The sequence below is a fragment of the Mus caroli genome, chromosome 14, assembly GCF_900094665.2.
Source record: "Mus caroli chromosome 14, CAROLI_EIJ_v1.1, whole genome shotgun sequence".
NCBI classification, from domain to species: domain Eukaryota; kingdom Metazoa; phylum Chordata; class Mammalia; order Rodentia; family Muridae; genus Mus; species Mus caroli.
The window spans coordinates 102,280,822-102,298,283 of NC_034583.1; positions in this window are offsets into that span (position 1 = coordinate 102,280,822).

The following is a 17,462-nucleotide window of genomic DNA, read 5'->3' on the forward strand; positions in this document are numbered from 1 at the left end:
TCTCTCTCTCTCTCTCTCTCTCTCTCTCTCTCTCTCTTTCTTTCTTTCTTTCTTCCTTTCTTCTTATTTGAAACAAAGGCTCACTGTATAGTGTTGTTTAACCCAGAACTATTTCTGCTATTTCTGTAAACTAGACCAGCCTTGAACTCTCAGAGATTCTTCTATCTCTTTCATAAATGCTGAAATTAAAGACATGTGTTACCAAATCCAAGTGAAATTGATGTTACTGCCAATAAAAGATGAATTAGCACACCTCTAATAATCTTGGTCATATGTAGAAATAAATGTTTGACTCATGAGTTGTAATTTCATTTCTACTTATTTGTGTCTTTTTTCAATATTCAACAGTGAAAGATTATCATACCATGCAATGAACTGTTTGGCAATGTTCAAATATAATTGCATCTCTGAATTTGTGACTCAATATCCCACATGATTAAAACATCCAACTGGTACCGGAATCTAGCTAATCCTTGAACCATCTGATAAATCAATATTTTTGATAATTTTGTTTCTATGATGGCCTTTTATTTTTCAGTATTAAAAGAAAGGTTTTATGAAAATTAGTGTACGACTTTTTTTTTTGGTAGAGTAGAACTTATGTTTTCTTCTCTATGAACTCTTTAGATTGCTGTATTGTAGCCATAATAGTATTATTTACAATTTCACTATCATTCTGTTCACCTAAACAGCCATTGTGATATTGATTACTGCACTGTATTTAAATAAACATACATGTCTAAATTTATGATTCTCTTCCAAAATCAAATTATGTTGTTGATTAAAAATATAATTTAACTTAAAATGATGGCTTATCTCTTCTAAATTTATTCAATGAATATTTTCCTATCAACAATAAAAAAGGATGTACATAAAATTTGTGCATCTTTTGGTATTTACACAAAAATCTATTCTCCAAATTCTCACTGTCTAACCTAAAGATGCTTAATTATAAATAATAAATACATAATTTGTAATACTAAATTCTTAGTGAGAATATTTGGCACATGCTGTAAGAAAGTACAAATATAGATCCATTAGTGTGCCCTAAAGTTTTCAATTTCTTTTTGCTCAAAGCACAGTACTTGAGTTGTTTGAAATGATCGTGCTTTTTTCCCCCAATTTTCTGGACATTAAACAACAAATAATAGGTTATAAGCTGACTAAATGAAGGAAAATTACAAGATTATTCTTTTTTGGAAAGACATTTTAGTGAAGCAAATTGAAGTGGGAGGCAGAAGATCACAGGTCAAGAGTAATCGATATGGATAATAATTCTTGTAATTATAGCACCATATCTAACATTTACTACATGACTGGTGTTTTTCTTTTTTCATTGAATTATGTAAGCAGTTGTTTAAAGCCTTACATTCATGTTTTCTCCTTGGAAACTCTACGTTTATCTTCAGTGTAATTATTCGACCTTCGCTAATCATTAATAAAAGCACTTGTGTATAATTAAAAACTGAAATTAGCCATAGAATAGGTATCCAAATACTGACATTTCTATATGTTTTATGGCATGTGTAACATCACCCTTCACAATTTCAATATTAAATTAGTTCTATAAGTATGTAAATGGCGATCTGTACACATTACTTCAAATATCAAACAGGAAAATCATCATAGAGTGACCTTGAAATTCATGTGAAATTCGGAGTACTCAGGATTTATGTAATTTTTCACACTCATCTTATTACTCCACTTTCCTCTCTTATTATGTCCTTCCCAGTCCCACTGACCATTTTCATCCCACCTTGTCTGCACTTTATATACATGACTCTGTGCTGTTACTCTCTCTCTCTCTCTCTCTCTCTCTCTCTCTCTCTGTGTGTGTGTGTGTGTGTGCGTGCGTGTGTGAGTGTGTGTGTGTCTGTCTGTCTGTGTGTGTGTCTCTCTCTCTGTGTATGGCAATAGTTGATTACAAATGCTTGTAAAGCATGGTTGAGGAGTTATTTACACAGATATACCAGGGATAATACTCAGAATAAGAACTCCTTCTCGCTGCCATTACCAGCTTATATTTTCTAAGAAGGAATGAGCTTTATTAATAACTTCTTTATCCGTAATAAAATATCAAAGTTCCCAGGCCTATGTAGGTACCCATTTCAGCTGAGTTTACAAGAGTCATGCATAGGAGAAATTGGTTCAGAAATATCACTTTTCTTCCCCCAGACTTATCTTAAAATATTTTTTATAACTTCCTCCATTGTGGAACTAAACAGAAAGCTTGTTAATTATTATTTTCAAGATGTCACAAGTATTTCCTATAATGTAGAAGAGTACAGCTAATTTCTTACTCATAGTACAGTATGTTTATACATTTGACAAAATTATGGTGATTGTGGTAAGAAAATAAATGGATGCCTGCTTGGTTTTGCTTCTGTCCCCAGGATGTACAGGCTCAATGGAGCACTTGGCTGGTGGGATGGGAAGAAATGAAGCTTAGCTGGGTAAGTGGACTCTACAGGACCTAGATTCGCTGTGAGTGTAGGCAGAAAGAGCATTCCTTTAGTTTTCAGTGAAACAGCTCTCTTTTTTTCTGGGATGCATAAGGGCTATATGAACCTTGGGGAGTGGGTAGGAGGCTTTGAAGTGAGTGCTCATTATTGGCTGGTGCTGTGGTGCCTGGAATGGTTCGTTTGCTTAAGGAGGAATTCCTTGCACTTGCTGGATACGATCATATAGGGAGACAAGAAGTAAACAGCAACTTAACCACCATACTACCTGTGCCAGGACACACATGCCCAGAGCAAAGGGGTAGAAATAAAATTCCTGCCAGTCTCAGGATGAGGTTTTCGGGGCCTGGACACATCTTGAACTCACTCTTGCTCTGGACTGACTCTCCCTGCTCCATGGCTTTCCAGCCCCATAAAATGTATAGAGGTCAGAATAGTCCTATATGTAGTTCTGACAGTTTCGGTTATATTTATGCAGGTGTTAATATGCTGTACCACTCTGTGATCAGAATGATTAGGTAAGTTAAGTAATCATGAATTTGCTAAGGAATGTGTACATTATTCACATCACAATACATCTCACATTAAATTTTACATGCAGAATGATGGAAAATCTTGATTATCTAGTTTTAAGAATTTTTGCATTTTTATACTCTCTTAAAACCATTAATATGACACTGAGTTTAGTGATGGTTTTCCTGTAAAATTGATAAGTGAGGATATAATAAAATATTTATAAACTTTAATTTAAATCGCTTATATAGGAACAATGTGCTGATCTTTTTTGACGTTTATAAAACACAATAAAAAAGTCCGCTCATTCCCCAGGGAATGTGCATGAGTTTTAATAATGTTTCATTTCAAGTAAGATTATAGTCAAGTGAATTTTAGTGAATCCATGGCCTTTCCCAATGCTATGGGCTGCAAGGTAGTCCAGATTAAATGTTCAAAGTTCATGTATCATTTTCAGAGTATGTTCAGAGGGTTAGTACGTAGACATGAACTAGCTTCTTTATAGTTTGTTTTTTACTCTTTATCAAACATTACCATATTTTAAATATCCTGTCAGGACTGTGAGTTAGCAAAGTATAGTTTCTCTTAAAATATCAGTGCTACAATGGAATGATGAAACTTATTTTATAACTATGCTATCAAAAGTTTTCATATCTGTTAAAAGATGTTTTTCTTATGAAGGTAAGTAAAATCAATTCATTAGTTATTTATATTTGTTAATTTAACTCAATTTAAACAGTATATTTGATTCCTATCCACTCTCCAATGTCCCTGTCTCAGTAGACCTACCCCATCACCTGTATGTCCTCCAAACCTCACAACTTATCTACAAATTTCAGGACTTTGTTTTTATTTAAAGATGAATAAAATTCCCTTGTCTTATTTTTGTCTTATATTTTCTTTATCTATTCATTAGAACAACAAGTAAGTTATTTCCATTTCCTAGATATTGTCAGTAGATTAAAAATGAACGTGTCTCAGAAAATATTTGTGGAGTAGGATATTGAGAATATTGGACATATGTCAAAGAGTGGTCCTCTAGTTCATATGGTAGTTTAGATTTGGAGAGTTGTTGTTGTTTTAATTAATCATTCCTGTCATTTACATCTCAAATGATATCCCTCTTCTCGGTTTCCCCTCCACACCCCCTCATCACAACTGCCCTCTCTCCTGCCCCTTTGCCTCTAGGAGGGGGCTCGACCACCCACTCCTCTCCCACCTCTCCAGTATTCCCTTTCCCTAAGCCAGGGTATCAAACCTCTACAGGACCAAGGGCCTACACTCCCACTGATGTCAGTTAAGACCATCCTCTCTTACATATGTATCTGGAGTCATGGATTCCTCCCTGTACACTCCTTGGTTGGTGATCTAGTCTCTGGGAACACTGGGTGGTCCAGCCAATCGACATAGTTCTTCCTATTGGGTTGCAATCCCCCTCTGCTCCTCTAATCCTTATGCCAGCTCCTCCACCCGGTTCCCCAAGCAAAGTCTGATGGTTGGAACCAATCATCCACATCTGCATTGGTCAGTTGCTGACAGAATCTCCCAGGAAACAGACACACCATGTTCCTCTCAGCAAGTGCCTTTTTGCAACAGCAGCAGTGTCAGGTTTGGAGTCTGCAGATAGGATGGATCCCCAGGTTAACACTGGTTTCCAAAGTGACTATAGCCATTTCCTGTCATATCAGTAATGAGGTCGGGGTGGGGGTTTCCCCTTCTTCACTTCCTTGCCAGCAATGGTTTCTTCCTTCTTTCCTTCATTCTTCCTCCTTCCTTCTATCTTTTCTTTCTTTATTGGAATTTTGACTTTTGCAAGATGTTCTCAAATAGGTTTTAATTTCCATTTATCTAATTTTTAAAGGTATTGACTGAACAACAACTGACTTCTTGGACATTTTATTGCTAGACAGCCATAATAGATAAGAGAAAACGCAGAGCAAAGCCATAATAATAAATCACTCATAAATTTATATTCATTCTATCAGTTCTGCTCCTCTAGAGAGTCCAGACTAATACAAGCAACGTGTTCCTTTTCATATTAGTGTTATTTATCCATGATCATGTGGAATCAAAGTTCATCCAAGACTTTCTACCTTCTAGTGTTATCCCTTTTCTCTTTCTCTAGATGCCGAAAGCTTTCCATGTAGACGTCTTTAACCTATTTGTTTAGTTTATGTAAAGATTACTTGTTGAGGATATTGTGAATATGAGCATTTCTATGATATTCTTTACAGCGTATGTGTTATTGGTTTATTGACAAGCCATTAATTTTTAATGTTGATTTGATTTCTTACCAGTTTGTTGTAATTTAAATTGTAAGTATGCATTAAGGTATTCAAACATTACCTCTATAGAATAATATTAAGTACAAAATTTAATAATACATTTCTATACTACTTGTTAAACAAGTTGGACCTCTTCAAAAATTATTTTCATTTTTATCTATTTCTATGCTTCCTATGGCATCGCCTGCTATAAGCTTGTGGTTTACACATTCTCTCTGTAATGTATTCATCCAAAACATGTGGGATAATTTTTTGTTAAAGTTTCAAAAACATAGAGAAAAGTTGCAGTATGAATCTAATTTGTTAAAAATATGTCAGAATAGAAATGATTCACTCTAAACACTACATGAGAGCCAGGGATATTTATATAGTCAAATGGTCAATGACTAAATACAAGGGAAGACAGTAAAATTCAATCCTAGGAGACAGAAAAAATAGAAATTGGTAATGAACATATTATTATCATCATTGCACATCAAAGGTGATGTTAAAGCTCAATGTAGAAAAAGTTCAGAGGAAAAAGAGTTCTTTTTGTTAAAAGTGGACACCTGTGCCACTCTGTCCTCCTGTTCAAGAGATATAAAGACCTCAAAAAGGAGGCAAACTATGAGGTGTGTTCTCCAAGCTCTATTTCCCTGACAGAATTTCAGACATGGGATGGGAACTAAGATTAATGTAGATTGAAAGGTCAAAAGTTCTACACTGGTGTGGATGGAAGCCATTATTTTCTCTGGATAAACTTCATTTCTCACTGTGAGTGTTTAAAGGAGGATAGAAGTTTATTTTATGGTTGCTTTATTAACATGAAATTGGCAATTCTTTTAGAAATATCCCATTTATGTGTTAATAAATTTACTCATTCAAAAAAATTATCTTTGTAAGTAGACTTTGCTTTGGTTTCTTAAAAATACATTGACTAGGGCAGAATCCACAGAACTCAAGAAGGTTAGCAAGCTGAAGGGCCCAAGTCAGGACCCCTCAATCCCACTTGGGAGGGAGAAGAAAGAAATAATATGGGGGTAGGGAGGAACCTGAGTGGAAGACGGCAGGGCAGAGGTGAAAGGGGGGACATAATCAGGTATTGGGAGGAGTAGGGTAAGCAGGACTCCAGGAGAAAGAATGGAAACAGGCAACCTTGGAAGTTAGAAAGAGGGGGGATGCTCTAGAATGTACTAGAGACATGGGAGGTGAGAGACTCTCAGGACTCATAAGGAGGAACCTTAGATATTGTGCTCTACAGTGGGGAGGAGAAACTCATAGAGTCCACCTTTAGTGGAGGGACAGGACATCAAATGGAGTGATGGCATCTCATAGTCAAAAGCTCTGACCCAGAATTGTTCCTGTCTGAGGAACTGTAGGGACAAACATGGAGAAAATCATGAGAAAAAAGGAAGTCCAGTGACAGGCCTAAATGGGGATCCAGCTCAACGTGAGACCTGAGCCCTAACACTGTTACTGATGCTGTGGTTGCCTGCTGACTGCATCATAGCATGGCTGCTCTCTGAGAGGTCCAACAAGCAGCTGAGTCAGATGCAGACACTTATACCCGACCAACGGACAGAAGCTAGGGGGCCCTGTGGCTGAATTGGGGGAAAGCTGGAAGAAGCTGAGGAACAACGTGGCCCCATGGGAAGACTAGCAGTCTCAACTAACCTGCATCACCAAGATCTCTCAAATACTGAGCCACCAACATGTCAGCATTAACCAGCTGATATGAGGCCCCTGACACATATACAGCAGAGGACTCCCTGGTCTGGCCTCAGAGAGAGAAGATGCACCTAACTCTGGAGAGACTTGAGGCCCCAGGGAGTGGAGAGGTCTGGTGAGGTGGTGGTTGGGGGAAGTGACATCCTTTTAGAGAAGGAGTTGGGATAAGATGACGGAGGAGGAGGTTTGGGATAGGGAGAGGGCAGAGGGCAGACCGAGAGGGGAAAGAAGACTGGATTGTAAAAAAGATCAAAGAGAATAAAAAGGAAATACATCAGTCATAATATTGAGCTAACACTTATAGTTCAATATCTCAGTTTTGTTGATTATTATTATTATTATTATTATTATTATTATTACTTTGTGAGACATATTTTGCACTCTCAAGAAACTCATTTCATAGATCAGTCATCAAATATATGGCTGGAAGAGAAACATTCAGATAATTATATTTAAGTTCTTACTATTCTTTCTAAATTATATCGTTTCTTAGACATTCATATGTTATAGTTTTATCAAGTTGTTCATAAATTTAAATTATTTGTTTTACTTTTATTAATACAAGCTATAAAACTTGAGCATTGTTTATAAACTCTTATTTTCTAAGAAGACTCAATTGGTTGAGATCATCAAGTTCCTTTAAGGTCAACATTAAGTTAGCTTCCTTAGTCAAACTTAAAAACAAACAAACAACCAAACAAACAACAGTGTCTGTGTATTCCACCAAATAGATCCCTGAGTGGTAACTGTAAAGACAACCCCAGATTACTAAATAAAATCTATTGTTCCATTTCATTTGGGGGAGACAGCTGACTGGAATGGATAGTGTTTGGGCTGTCTGCAATGTCCACTTGTCTTCTTCAGTTGATAGCAATGGGGAAGACTGTGGAGCAGTAACAGACTGGAGGAGTGGAAATTATTTCAAGAAGACAAACCTTTAGCAGGCTTATTCCCTAAAGTGCTACATGAAATAGTAGAAAACATAGGGAGTGCAGAACCAAAGGGGAACTAGAGGCTACTTCTAATTCTAGTACATAGGAAAGAAGAGAAAATTGTCTTTGGAGAAAACAGAGAAGGGCTTTGGAGTAAGAAAACTTCTGAAGAACTTAAAAATATTTTTTTCTCTTCTCATACTGTACACCCTGACCACAGTTACACCTCTCTCTGCACCTTCTAGTCTCCATTTCTCTTTCTTTCTTTCTTTCTTTCTTTCTTTCTTTCTTTCTTTCTTTCTTTCTTTCTTTCTTTCTTCTTTCTTTCTTTCTTTTCTTCCTTCCTTCCTTCCTTCCTTCCTTCCTTCCTNTTCCTTCCTTCCTTCCTTCCTTCCTTCCTTCCTTCCTTCCTTCCTTTCTTTCTTTCTTTCTTTCTTTCTTTCTTTCTTTCTTTCTTTCTTTCCTTCTAATTTCTTGAGACAGGGTTTCTCCTTAGACCTGCTGTCCTGGAACTCACTTTGTAGATCAGGCTGGCCTTGAACTCAGAAATCTGCCTGCCTTTGCCTCCCAAGTGCTGGGATTAAAGGCATGTGAAAACATGCCCAGCTTCCTTCTGCTTTTCTAAGGTTGTTCCCTGATAGAGATTTCCAATTTGGATCTACTCCTAATGTGTGGTTAGATATGCATCTGCTCCCAACAGTTACAGGAAGGAATCCTCTCTAATGATATTGGGCTACACCCAGATCTATTTGTTACGCAAAGTATCATTAGGAAACATTGTATTGATTTTTCCTTCTTTTCTTTTCTTTTCTTTTCTTTTCTTTTTTTTTTTTTTTATGATGATGTAGCCAGAACAGAAGCTGGAAAGACCCCAGATGTCCTTCAGCAGAGGAATGGTTTCAGAAAATGTGGTACATTTACACAATGGAATACTACTCAGCTACTAAAAACAATAAATTCATAAAGTTCTTTGGTAAACAGATGGACCTAGAAAACCTGAGTGAAATAACCCAATCACAAAAGAACACATATGGTATGTACTTACTGATAAGTGGATATTAGCCCAGACGTTTGTAATAACCAAGATGCAATTCACAGAACACATAAAACTCAAGAAGATGGAAGACCACTGTGTGGATACTTTGGTCCTTCTTGTAAAGGAGATCAAACTACCCATGGGAGAAGATACAGAAACAAATTTTGGAGCAGGAACTGAAGGAAAGGCCATCCAATGACTGTCCCACCTGGGCATTCATTCCATATACAGTTCCCAAACCCAGACACTATTGCAGATGCCAACAAGTACTTGCTGACAAGAACCTGTCTCCTGAGAGGTTCTGCTCATGCCTAACAAATATAGAAGTTGATGATCACAGCCATCCATTGGACTGAGCACAGGGTTTCCAGTGAAGGAGCTAGAAAATGTACCCACGGAGCTGTAGGGGTTTGCAGTCCCATAGGAGGAACAACAATAAGAATCGACAAGTACCACCAGAGCTCCCACCAAATAAAGGGTACACATGGAGAGACTCAAGGCTCCAGCTGCATATGTACCAGAGGATAGCCTTGTTGGGCATCAATGAGAGCAGGGACACTTGGTCCTGTGAAGGCTCTATGCCCCAGTGTAGGGGAATGCCAGGACAGGGAAACAGGAGTGGGTGGGTTAGTGAGCAGGGGAAGGGATTGGGGGGGGTGGGGGGCTTCAGTGGGGAAAATTGGAATGGGGATAAAATTTGAAATGTAAATAAATAAAATATCTAATAAAAAAAAAAGAGAGAAAGACATTGGAGGCTGAATATCCCAGAGAACTCAGATAGGGAGAAAAAAAAAGGAAAATATTTGTTAGTCAATATTTCAGTCAGTGAGGCAATTTCTTCAGCTTCCTAGCACAGGCAGCATAAGCATACCATTGTGAAGTAATGATCTTGGAACCTATTTGTGTCAACATCTTCCAATTTGATTGAGTTTAGGAAATTTTCAGGATCTACACACAGGGCATCATCAATAACGTTTTTTCTATAATCATACCAACCAGAGAAACAGTTATGTATATTAGTATTACAATGGCAAAGTAGAGTTAATCCTCATAAACTGAAGAAGGAAAAAAGATTTAATTCATTTGATAAGATTCTATCATTTCAACCAATGGTTACTTTCAAATAAAATAATCTGGATCAAAACCAACCCTCAAGCATATATCCAAGGCCCTAAGACCTTGTGTTTGTGCTCAATGGCATAATCTGTCGGGAGTTATTCAAAGGTGTATTTTCTATTTTGCAGGAAGATAATCCCTATGAAAGCTGTGGAGATTTTAATCATATTATAGGGTCCAACAATTGATCAAGAGAATATAGATTAAAAGCATCAATTTTCATAAATTGAAATAAAATTGATCATAATTATAAAATGTAAACTGAAAACATTAGGTAAAAGATTGGTCTCATTAAGCAAAGAACTCAAAGCAAAATGTTTTTCACAAGATTGAACTTTTTATATTATATATAATAAATATTAAATACACTATCTTAAAGTGATTGTTATGATATTAAAATACTATAAGACTGCTTGGTATCAGGTGATTTCAAATCTGAAGCCAAATAAAATCTTAACTGACTAAAGTCTTGAGGCATGTCTCTCATTTGTTTCCTTTTTGTATGATTTATTGTCCTGAATCTGCTTGGATTTTCTCAGAAAATATTTAGGATTATACCTACCTACCACAACAAATATCAAAATCATGAAATTCTGAAAAATGATACTAACACATAAATTATCATTTCCTTCAAATAACAAATTGGGGTGCCTATTCATCACTTGAATGTAGTCTGGAGCCTCTACAACCTCTGGGAGCCTTTAATTTTCCCCGGACTCTTTTTGTTAGGGTAATTTTTTTTCATGAAATTTGTTTATTTCTTGTTTGTTTCGTGAATTAATTTATTTAGTTTCTTTCTTTCCCTTCCTACACCTTCCCTCATCCCCACCTCCTTTTCTCTTCAGAGAAGTGGAGGCCTCCCATCGATAGCAACCCATCTTGACATATCAAACTGCAGTAGCACTAGTTGTATCTCCTGCTGTTAAGGCTGGACAAAGCACAAGAGAGGTATGTCAGGGTCCTGTCAGCAAAATCTTTCTGGCATATGCAATAGTGTCTAGGTTTGAAGGTTGTAGGTAAATGGGATTAGAAGGCAGGCAAGAGAGTCAGAGAGAGCTCCTGTCACTCCTGTTAGGGATATCACAAGATGTAGGACTATTACATATGATATAGGAAGCCAAGGTACACCTCAGGTGTGCTACTACGGGGTGTATAAAACAAATGCTATGCCATACCACAAGGACACTTGTTCAGTTGTGTTCATAGACATTTTATTCCTAACATCCAGAAGGTGGAAACAACCTAGATGCCCCTTAACCAAAAAATGGATTAAGATTATGTGGTACATTTCCTCCATGGAATAATACCTATTTTAAAAATGACATCATGAAATTTGCAGGTAAACTGATGAAATGAGAAAATTTCATCCTGACTGAGTTAACCCAGACCTAGAGAGACAAACCTGACATATATTCACTTATTGGTGGATATTAGCTATAGAGTACAGGATAATCATATTACAATTACAGACCCAAACTAGGTAAGTGGCAAGGCAGGCCCAAGAGAGGATGCTTGAATCTAGAGATCAAGGGAGGATCTGCTTGTTGGATCTTCCAGAGTGCGGTCATGCTAGGTCCATTTTTTTTAAATTCTAGATTATATTCCACTCCACACCTACCCTCTGACTATTCCATATCCCATATCTCCTCCCTGACCCCTTTCTCCAGGAGGATATCACCACTCCCCACCCCATCCAAACTCTAAACTCCCTGGGGCCTCCAGTTTCTTGAGAATTAGATACATTTTCTCTGGCTAAACCCAGACCAGGCAGTCTTGTCTTGTATATGTGTTGGATGACTCATATTTTTGTGACACAACGAAATATAGAGCACTAATTTTTTTCCATAGGAAACATGATCATTTATAATATATAACTGTTTTGTTCATCAGCATGTATAATATTTGTTTAGAAAGATACTTAGAAATGACTCAGTGCTACACAATGATATTAATATACTATATCTCAGAATATGCAGTTGATATTGATAATAAAATAAGCATTACTTTTCAAGAAATTGTTTATTGACGGACAATTTTATGTGATGAATTCTCATTATTTTTAGCAGAAGTTAAAGGTACTATAGATGTTGGTCGTAAGGAAATGAAAATGCACAAAAAGAAATTGAAATTTATGATGGGGACAATACTAAATAATGGGTATAAACTTGCTTGAAAATCTGTGTAGTCTATAAATCCATTTGAACAGAGATATGCTATAGTTTAGATCTATCTAGATAAATGAGAAAGGATGATATTGTTAGGAATCATATTTGGAATATGGTAGTCATAAAATGGATAATACGATAAGCTTTTTTATTGGCACAATTATGTAAAATGCAAGGTTTCTATCAACCAAAATAAATAGCATCTCCCACAGAGGAACACAATAAAAATACTTTAGCCCACAATGTAAAAACTGGTCATCTTATTCAGTCACCTGAATACTGATGACATTGGAACCATACAATGTGATTGAATACAAAGGAATAAATAGTATCTGGAGATGAGAGGTGGGGTAATGGGGATTTAATGTGCCCTTTTGAATGATGATGTTTATATGGTTGGCTTTTACAGGTATATTTATGCCATATAAACAAAAAACATAATTTTGTTGTTATCTTTACATAGAAATTAAACATTAAAGTTGTTTGCTTGTGCATTGAAAATCTATTACAGGTCTCCTAAATATATTCAATTGGATTAAGATGAGCTAACCTTCTTAGAATCAGTTACTTTGTAAACTTGTTTGTATTAGAAATACATGTTTTAAAAGTGCATATCCTCCCAAACTCATCATTTTGTATTATAAATAGAGTGAAGGACAGAAACAGAAAATTCCACAAATGAAGTTTGCTCTTTTGCTTGTTTTTTTTTCAAATTTTTGTTATTACAAACTCTCAAAAGAGGTACGTTCAAAATTTGTACCTAATATTTTGAAGAGTGAAAGTAATATACATCATAGCACAAATAAAGATTATAATATTTTCAAAAAGCAAATAAACAAGTTTATTCAAACAAACAAGTCTGAGTAATTATAGTGAATATCCATTTAAATATGTTGAAAATCCATATTATGTTTTCCAATTACTCATTCATAAGAAAATTAATTAAAAATCACAAATAAAATACAACTGTAATAACAAATATAGGCATATGTGATAAATTTTATAAATAGGTGACCCTAATAAAAGGAAACTATAATTTAATAAGCTAATATTATATAGCCTTTATTGCAAAAGGCACACATTTTATGTAATAAAAATTGCTGTAGTGTAAAATATTAATACCATAAGAAATGTATTTCATTTTTAGACTATATTTCAAAATTGTTGTACAAAACCCTTTTAAAGTATATCTCCTAATGTGCAAAAATTAAACTAGTAATATAAATTTATAATTTTAATTTCAACCTGTGAAAATAGTGATAATAGTAAAGCCTGAAAACAAAGAGGGCACTTATACAAAATACTGTTGTTATGGAAGTTATAGTGTTTGAAATTCCCAGTCTATGAAGAGTACTAAATTGAATAGACAATGCTGACATGTGATTCACTTGATCTTAGACCAGAATGCTGTATGCATAATCATATTATCTCTGTTATTCAATTCGTGGAAGTTCTAGTATTGGGCAAAAAAGTTTTTCAAAGAAATTAAAGTGATCTTTTCTAACACCTTAGACCTCCTCAGTAACACAACAATTTTGCATGATGTTTTTCCTTATTTGAATGAGGAATGTTCTTATTTTTATTTGTGATCTTGATGAAAGTGTAAAGTAAGCATGGAAGTTAAGTTTAAAATGGTTTCTACTAACATATTTCATGGTTAAAATTACTGTTGATGTATTAAAATACAATAAACACACCACCTTAAACTACTGTTAGTAATTACTAAACAGCATGGTTGTTTTTTTTTTTTTTTTAGTCTTATATTGATGCTGCATTCAAATTGTCTCTTCATATATCTGTTGGCTTTAGATTCACATTTTAAATAGGGCAGCCTACAGTTCATTAATTTTCTAACACTTTCCCTATAAATCTTGTTTACAATTCCAAGCAGTGAATGTGGCAGATTACTTCAAAAGGATGAGCAACTTTCTTATTCCTTTCTAAATTAAAAACAAACAAAGAAATAAATAGTTATTTGAGAGCAAAAATAGGCCTCAATAAAATAGTAACAAAAAATAGTTTAACTGCCAAATGAGAGAAGGGAAATAATGCCAATGACTCTTTTACAATGAGAAAGAATTCTCATAGGAAACATTACAAGTTATAATGCATTTCTTCTCTGAAGTTGTTCTAAGAAATCAGTGGGATAAAATTGCCTTCAGTGTAGTACACAAAAAGACAAAACATTGAATTATCAGTTGAAGATAGGGTGGGTTCTATACTAGTGTATTCCAAGCAACTACACCCCAAATTTCCTTTTGAAGCCAATTTCGTTGATGAAAGTCCTGATGCATACCTTAAATTTTACCACTTGGGAGGCTAAGGCAAAAATATCACTGCTATTTCAAGGCTAGTGTTGGCTACATAGTAAGTTCCAGGACAGCATTAGCTACAGGAAAGTATCCTACTCTGAACTAAAACAAATCAAACTAAATCCAACCAAACCAAACCAAACCAACAAACAAAAATCAAACAAATGAAAGAGTAATTCCACAAAAGTCATTTCTCTCCTATGTTGATATTGTGTAAAAGAATTTAAAGTAAAATAAATTCATACAGTTTAAAGTTTGTCTGTACATTATACGTAAAATGATTTTGTTTATGTTGGTGCATGGTGAGGAAAATACTATATAGTTCAATAACTACAATAACAAGATAAATTTTATTTCATTATCATATATCTGTAGACTAGCACAATGACTTGTTTTGTATTTACTGAATTCCATAGTGCATTAATAACATAATGTCTTGTGAATTCAACATACAAAAAGCCACTGAGACCATGGTAGCTGAGGAGAGATCCCATAATGCTACCAGGTTCGCCAGCTCAGCAGGCATGTCTTTGGGGTTCTCATTGTTGGCACTGTGTGTAATGCTTCATGCCAGTCTGTGGCCCAGAGCTCATATTTCCTTCAGGTTTTATTTGCAGAATGAGCCGAATGGGTGCAATTGTGCATTGTGATGACTAATGGTTCCCTGTAGTACAGTAGTGACTGTATTTCTAAAACTTGTACTGTGCTCAGAGTGTAGTTAACAACCAACACTTCTTTTCTGAGAACAGCTAGTTGCAGTCTCTATTAAAGTCCATTTTTCAAACATAGATCTCCCTTGAAAAGTGGTCAAATAAAAATGATAGATTCATGTGATTTTCAATGCTCATCAAATTTTATAAGAAAGATATTAAGAAATCCATATAAAAATAAAATTTAATTATTAGTTTTTAAGTCTTCTGTGATGGTTTGTATATGCGTGGTCCAGAGAATAGCACTATTAGGAAGTATGGCCCTATCGGAGTAGGTGTGGCCTTATGAGTGTGGGCTTTAAAACTCTTCTCCTATCTGCCTGGGATTCAGAATTGTGCTAGCAGCCTTAAGATAAACATGTCGATCAGCCTTAGTCCTTGGTGATCTGATAGGATGCAGGAACTTCAATGACAGCATAAAGTATAGAAAGCCAACATTCACTTGGAAACTGAAGAAAACTCTACTCAATGATAACTTCGTCAAGGAAGAAAGAAAGAAAGAAAGAAAGAAAGAAAGAAAGAAAGAAAGAAAGAAAGAAAGAAAGAAAGAAAGAAAGAAAGGCGTTTATAGTTTAATGAAAATGAAGCCACAACATACCCAAACTTATGGGACACAATGAAGGCAGTCCTAAAAGGAAAACTAATAGCCTTGTGTACCTCCAAAAAGAAACTAGAGAGAGCATACACTGGCAGCCTGACAGCACACTTAGAAGCTCTAGAATGAAAGGAAGCAAATTCACCCAAGAGGAGTAGACAGCAGGAAACAATCAAATTTAGGGCTGAAATCAACCAAATGGAAACAAAAGGAAATATTAAAACAATCAACTAAACTAGGACCTGGTGTTTAAGAAAATCAACAAGATAGATAAAACCTTAGCCAGTCTAACTAGAGGGCACAGGGACAGTATCCTAATTAACAAAATCAGAAATGAAAAAGGAGACATAACAACAGATCCTGAGGAAATCCAAAATATCATCAGATCCTTCTACAAAAGCCTATATTCAACAAGACTGAAAAACCTCGATGAAATGGACAATTTTCTAAATAGATACAAGGTACCAAAGTTAAATCAGGATCAGATTAACAATATAAACAGTAACATATCCCCTAAAGAAATAGAAGCAGTCATTAATAGTCTACCAACCCAAAAAAAGGCCAGAATCAGATGGGTTTAATGCAGAGTTCTATCACACCTTCAAAGAAGACCTAATTCCAACTCTCCTCAAATTATTCCACAAAATAGAAACAGAAGGTACTCTACCCAATTCATTCTATGAAGCCACAATTACTCTGATACCTAAACCACAAAAAGATCCAACAAATAAAGAGAACTTCAGACCAATTTCCTTTATGAATATCAATATAAAAATATTGAATAAAATCCTTGCAAACCGAATCTAATAACACATCAAAACGATTATCCATCATGTCCAAGTAGGCTTCATCCCAGGGATGCAGGGATGGTTTAATATACGGATATCCGTCAACGTAATTCACTATATAAACAAACTCAAAGACAAAAATCACATGATCATCTCATTAGATACTAATAAAGCATTTGATAATATCCAACACCCCTTCATGATAAAAGTCATGGAAGGATCAGGAATTCAAGGCCCATACATAAACAAAATAAAAGCAATCTACAGCAAACCAATAGCCAACATCAAACTAAATGTAGAGAAGCTCAAAGCAATCCCACTAACATCAGGGACTAGACAAGGCTGCCCAATTTTCCCCCTACCTATTCAATATAGTACTTGAAGTCCTAGCCAGAGCAATTCGACAACAAAGGAGATCAAGGGGATACAAATTGGAAAGGAAGAAGTCAATATATCACTATGTGCAGATGATATGATAGTATATATAAGTGATCCTAAAAATTCCACCAGAAAACTCCTAAACCTGATAAACAGCTTCAATGAAGTAGCTGGATATAAAATTGACTCAAACAAGTCAATCGACTTTCTCTATACAAAGGATAAACAGGCTGAGAAAGAAATTAGGGAAACAACACCCTTCTCAATAGTCACAAGCAATAGAGGACATCAAGAAGGACTTTAACCCAGGCGTGGTGGCCCACATCTTTAATCGCAGCACTCGGGAGGCAGAGGCAGGTGGATTTCTGAGTTCGAAGCCAGCCTGGATTACAAAGTGAGTGCTAGGACAGCCAGGGCTACACAGAGAAACCCTGTCTCGAAAAAAAAAAAAAAAAAAAAAAAAAAA